Here is a 6,930-nt window from a genome sequence, read left to right on the forward strand (position 1 = left end):
TCTCTAATTATTTTCTTATGAAATGATAAAGCTACCCATTTCATTATGTATGAGGTCAATTTTATTTTATTCGAGTTAAAATTAACGTAGATATATGACCGAACCTAACCAACCCTACCTAACCTAACCTAACCTATCTTTATAGGTTAGGTTAGGTTAGGTAGCCGAAAAAGTTAGGTTAGGTTAGGTTAGGTAGGTAAGGTAGTCGAAAAACAATTAATTCACAAAAACTTGGCTTATTAGGCAAATCGGGCCTTGCATAGTAGGCTGAAAAGTGCGTTCTGGCTACTAGGTACGACATATATATATATATATATATATATATATATATATATATATATATGTCGTACCTAGTAGCCAGAACGCACTTCTCGGCCTACTATGCAAGGCCCGATTTGCCTAATAAGCCAAGTTTTCATGAATTAATTGTTCTTCGGCTACCTAACCTACCTAACCTAACCTAACCTAACTTTTTCGGCTACCTAACCTAACATAACCTATAAAGATAGGTTAGGTTAGGTTAGGTAGGGTTGGTAAGGTTCGGTCATATATCTAAGTTAATTTTAACTCCAATAAAAAAAAATTGACCTCATACATAATGAAATGGGTAGCTTTATCATTTCATAAGAAAAAAAATAGAGAAAATATATTAATTCAGGAAAACTTGGCCTATTAGGCAAATCGGGCCTTGCAAAGTAGGCCGAGAAGTGCGTTCTGGCTACTAGGTACGACATATATATATATATATATATATATATATATATATATATATATATATATATATATATATATATATATATATATATATATATATATATATATATATAACTGAAAACTCACACCCAAGAAGTGACTCGAACCCATACTGCCAGGAGCACACTGCTGGTGTACAGGATCCCTTAACCGCTCGACCAACACGACCTCTTTTTGTCCGGTCGTGTTGGTCGAGCAGTTAAAGAATCCTGTACGCCAGCAGAGTGCTCCTGGCAGTATGTGTTCGAGTCACTTCTGGGGTGTGAGTTTTCAGTTGCATATAGTCCTGAGGACCATTCAGGCTTGTTCGCATATATATATATATATATATATATATATATATATATATATATATATATATATATATATATATATATATATATATATATATATATATATATATGCGAACAAGCAGGTGTTCCCCGCTGCTCAAGACCTGTCTATGCTCAAGGGCTACAGCGGGTGTCCCCCCGCTGTAGCCCTTGAGCAGCAGGTGTTCCCCGCTGCTCAAGGGCTACATGCACCGAGGGGGACCTGGCTATGGTGGAGACCAGTGAGTGATTGCTCGGGTGGTGCCAGGTGAGGCGCCGCGAGCCGTGTGTGTGACGAGTATTGACTTGTTGAAGTGTGAGGAGGAGCGGCACTGTCCACTTGTTGGCTCACCTGCACCAGGACCTTCCTGCCTCACTACCCTCGCCCGCCCTCACCTTGTCACGCACGCCCACTGTGTGAGGGACGGTGACAAGCACGCCCACTGTGTGAGGGACGGTGTCAAGCACGCCCACTGTGTGAGGGACGGTGACAAGCACGCCCACTGTGTGAGGGACGGTGACAAGCACGCCCACTGTGTGAGGGACGGTGACAAGCACGCCCACTGTGTGAGGGACGGTGTCAAGCACGCCCACTGTGTGAGGGACGATGTCAAGCACGCCCACTGTGTGGGGGACGGTGACAAGCACGCCCACTGTGTGAGGGACGATGTCAAGCACGCCCACTGTGTGGGGGACGGTGACAAGCACGCCCACTGTCCATGTGTGAGTCTGCAGTATGCGGACGACACAATATTCACTTACAAATACACTTTACACACATTAAACAAATGATTTATACAATGCAATATCCTGTAGGGTTTCAACACATTTGCTTTGACAATATCTCCAAGCAGCGGGAATGTCTTCCAGAAATTATCATTTATTAGCCAGGTGTGCCAGGTGTGTACGGGAGACAGGCAGGTTAATTAGAGACGCATTCTCAATGAACCAGATGGCAAAATTTCTGCTTGTATGAATGTGTACTGACATAGAAGTGCTTACAGATTCCAACCTCAGCTCCCAAGCCTCCGCCTTTCCAGCCTCTGATGAGGTAATTGACGCTGTTGTTGATTCAAGCAGCTCATCTGCCTCTCCATCTCTCATTCATGTCGCTAATGTCATGTCGTTTGTAATTCTGGGCACTTGTGGAGGTGGACCAGACGCCCGTGATCTGGGCGTTCCTCCGTGCAGCGACGGAGGTGTGGGCGGGGTGGTGTACTGGAAGACTCTGGCGAAGGTGAACTGTGACACTGGGAACCTTATGGACAGATGCGGACAGGTGAGTGTGTCTTATACCGAGCATCAAGTTCCGACGTGGATAGACTGTGATACTACTCCGCCAGGACCACCAGTGGTGACCGGGGCCACCATACTACTCCGCCAGGACCACCAGTGGTGACCGGGGCCATCATACTACTCCGCCAGGACCACCAGTGGTGACCGGGGCCACCATACTACTCCGCCAGGACCACCAGTGGTGACCGGGGCCACCATACTACTCCGCCAGGACCACCAGTGGTGACCGGGGCCACCATACTACTCCGCCAGCAACACCAGTGGTGACCGGGGCCACCATACTACTCCGCCAGGACCACCAGTGATGACCGGGGCCACCATACTACTCCGCCAGCAACACCAGTGGTGACCGGGGCCACCATACTACTCCGCCAGGACCACCAGTGATGACCGGGGCCACCATACTACTCCGCCAGGACCACCAGTGATGACCGGGGCCACCATACTACTCCGCCAGGACCACCAGTGATGACCGGGGCCACCATACTACTCCGCCAGGACCACCAGTGGTGACCGGGGCCACCATACTACTCCGCCAGGACCACCAGTGATGACCGGGGCCACCATACTACTCCGCCAGGACCACCAGTGGTGACCGGGGCCACCATACTACTCCGCCAGGACCACCAGTGGTGACCGGGGCCACCATACTACTCCGCCAGCACCACCAGTGGTGACCGGGGCCACCATACTACTCCGCCAGGACCACCAGTGGTGACCGGGGCCACCATACTACTCCGCCAGGACCACCAGTGGTGACCGGGGCCACCATACTACTCCGCCAGCAACACCAGTGGTGACCGGGGCCACCATACTACTCCGCCAGCAACACCAGTGGTGACCGGGGCCACCATACTACTCCGCCAGGACCACCAGTGATGACCGGGGCCACCATACTACTCCGCCAGGACCACCAGTGATGACCGGGGCCACCATACTACTCCGCCAGGACCACCAGTGATGACCGGGGCCACCATACTACTCCGCCAGGACCACCAGTGGTGACCGGGGCCACCATACTACTCCGCCAGGACCACCAGTGGTGACCGGGGCCACCATACTACTCCGCCAGCAACACCAGTGGTGACCGGGGCCACCATACTACTCCGCCAGGACCACCAGTGGTGACCGGGGCCACCATACTACTCCGCCAGCAACACCAGTGGTGACCGGGGCCACCATACTACTCCGCCAGCAACACCACTGATGACCGAGGCCACCATACTACTCCGCCAGCAACACCAGTGGTGACCGGGGCCACCATACTACTCCGCCAGCAACACCAGTGGTGACCGGGGCCACCATACTACTCCGCCAGGACCACCAGTGGTGACCGGGGCCACCATACTACTCCGCCAGCAACACCAGTGGTGACCGGGGCCACCATACTACTCCGCCAGCAACACCAGTGGTGACCGGGGCCACCATACTACTCCGCCAGGACCACCAGTGATGACCGGGGCCACCATACTACTCCGCCAGGACCACCAGTGATGACCGGGGCCACCATACTACTCCGCCAGGACCACCAGTGATGACCGGGGCCACCATACTACTCCGCCAGGACCACCAGTGGTGACCGGGGCCACCATACTACTCCGCCAGGACCACCAGTGGTGACCGGGGCCACCATACTACTCCGCCAGCAACACCAGTGGTGACCGGGGCCACCATACTACTCCGCCAGCAACACCAGTGGTGACCGGGGCCACCATACTACTCCGCCAGGACCACCAGTGGTGACCGGGGCCACCATACTACTCCGCCAGCAACACCAGTGGTGACCGGGGCCACCATACTACTCCGCCAGCAACACCACTGATGACCGAGGCCACCATACTACTCCGCCAGCAACACCAGTGGTGACCGGGGCCACCATACTACTCCGCCAGCAACACCAGTGGTGACCGGGGCCACCATACTACTCCGCCAGGACCACCAGTGGTGACCGGGGCCACCATACTACTCCGCCAGCAACACCAGTGATGACCGAGGCCACCATACTACTCCGCCAGCAACACCAGTGGTGACCGGGGCCACCATACTACTCCGCCAGGACCACCAGTGATGACCCGGGCCACCATACTACTCCGCCAGCAACACCAGTGATGACCGAGGCCACCATACTACTCCGCCAGGACCACCAGTGGTGACCGGGGCCACCATACTACTCCGCCAGCAACACCAGTGATGACCGGGGCCACCATACTACTCCGCCAGCAACACCAGTGATGACCGAGGCCACCATACTACTCCGCCAGCAACACCAGTGATGACCGAGGCCACCATACTACTCCGCCAGCAACACCAGTGATGACCGAGGCCACCATACTACTCCGCCAGGACCACCAGTGATGACCGGGGCCACCATACTACTCCGCCAGGACCACCAGTGATGACCGAGGCCATCATACTACTCCGCCAGCAACACCAGTGATGACCGAGGCCACCATACTACTCCGCCAGGACCACCAGTGGTGACCGGGGCCACCATACTACTCCGCCAGCAACACCAGTGATGACCGGGGCCACCATACTACTCCGCCAGCAACACCAGTGATGACCGAGGCCACCATACTACTCCGCCAGCAACACCAGTGATGACCGAGGCCACCATACTACTCCGCCAGCAACACCAGTGATGACCGGGGCCACCATACTACTCCGCCAGCAACACCAGTGATGACCGGGGCCACCATACTACTCCGCCAGCAACACCAGTGATGACCGAGGCCACCATACTACTCCGCCAGGACCACCAGTGATGACCGAGGCCATCATACTACTCCGCCAGCAACACCAGTGATGACCGGGGCCACCATACTACTCCGCCAGCAACACCAGTGATGACCGAGGCCACCATACTACTCCGCCAGGACCACCAGTGGTGACCGAGGGGTCAGAGAGTCAGCCGGAGCTCGAGATGCAGTTTCGTACGAGCACTCAACCCCTGTAAGTGGGTTTATGGCGGTGGTTCAGTGTTCCACTGGTGCAACTTCTTTGGCAGATAAACACCAGTGGGGGGCGGGGGTCCCTATGGGGGGATATACACCAGGGGGGGGGCGGGGTCTGTGTGGGGTTATGGGGTGGTCAGGTCCAGGATCTTGTCCAGGGGGTTAGAGAGTGCAAACTGTTGCTCTACAGAATGGCATTGGTCCGCACCCCATCCCCCCCCCCCCCCGAGAGTGTGATAGTGTACTCACCTAGTTGTACTTGCGGGGGTTGAGTTCTGGCTCTTTGGTCCCGCCTCTCAACCGTCAATCAACTGGTGTACAGATTCCTGAGCCTACTGGGCTCTATCATATATACGTTTGAAACTGTGTATGGAGTCAGCCTCCACCACATCACTGCCCAATGCATTCCATTTGTTAATTACTCTGACACTGTAAAAGTTCTTTCTAACGTACGTGTGTGTGTGTGTGTGTGTGTGTGTGTGTGTGTGTGTGTGTGTGTTTACTAGTTGTGTTTTTGCGGGGGTTGAGCTTTGCTCTTTCGGCCCGCTTCTCAACTGTCAATCAACTGTTTACTAATTTTTTTTTTCCACACATCACACACACACACACACCCCAGGAAGCAGCCCGTGACAGCTGACTAACTCCCAGGTACCTATTTACTGCTAGGTAACAGGGGCACTTAGGGTGAAAGAAACTTTACCCATTTGTTTCTGCCTCGTGCGGGAATCGAACCCGCGCCACAGAATTACGAATCCTGCGCGCTATCCACCAGGCTACAAGGCCCCTGTGTGTGTGTGTGTGTGTGTGTGTGTGTGTGTGTGTGTGTGTGTGTGTGTGTGTGTGTGTGTGTGTGTGTGTCTGTGTGTGTGTGTGTGTGTGTGTGTTTCTTCTTCATCAGACTGAATGCATCCCTTATGCTTTCCTGCCTGTTTCTCCCTCACCCGTCCCCCCCCTCACCCCTCCCACTCTGTGCCTCACCCCTCCCCCCCCCCCCCCCCTCACCCCTCTCAGCGCTCGCCTATTACTGTTCATATTTGCTAACTAGATGACGGCGGGAAGCAAGAGTTGACACTGTGTTGGGTAACTTACGCTTCCGTCACGAATGCAAAATAGTGAAAAAATATGACTGGTTTTCTTTCCCTGTGTCTGTCTGTCTGTCTGTCTGTCTGTCTGTCTGTCTGTCTGTCTGTCTGTCTGTATGCACGCGCCTCTGTCTATACGAATATCTGCTTCTTTGTCGGTTTAATTCCTACACTGTCTTTTTACCAGCCAGTCGAGAATCTGTCTATTCATCTGAGAATAAGGTAGTTAGTGCAAGGTGGCCAGGAGGGTGGAGCCTGCGGCCGTTCTCCAAGTTGCTCTAAAGTTGTGTCCAGACTAATGAGGCGAGAGCCTGGCCAGCCAGCCAGCCGGCTCATGCCTGGAGAGCCAACACCTGTGTGAGTGTAACAGTCTGGTAGATCCTGAGGTGCTAGCCAGCGTCTAGCCTGTGTCCTCCGGTGTGAGGGTCAACCACCAGTCTGACCACTGGAGATTTTTGGAATTGTTGGCTAAAGAGGATTAGCCAATTAGAGGTTTAGAGGTTGATTAGAATTATTAGATTATTAGATAAAAAT

This window comes from Procambarus clarkii, chromosome 42 (assembly GCF_040958095.1).
Source record: "Procambarus clarkii isolate CNS0578487 chromosome 42, FALCON_Pclarkii_2.0, whole genome shotgun sequence".
NCBI lineage: Eukaryota > Metazoa > Arthropoda > Malacostraca > Decapoda > Cambaridae > Procambarus > Procambarus clarkii.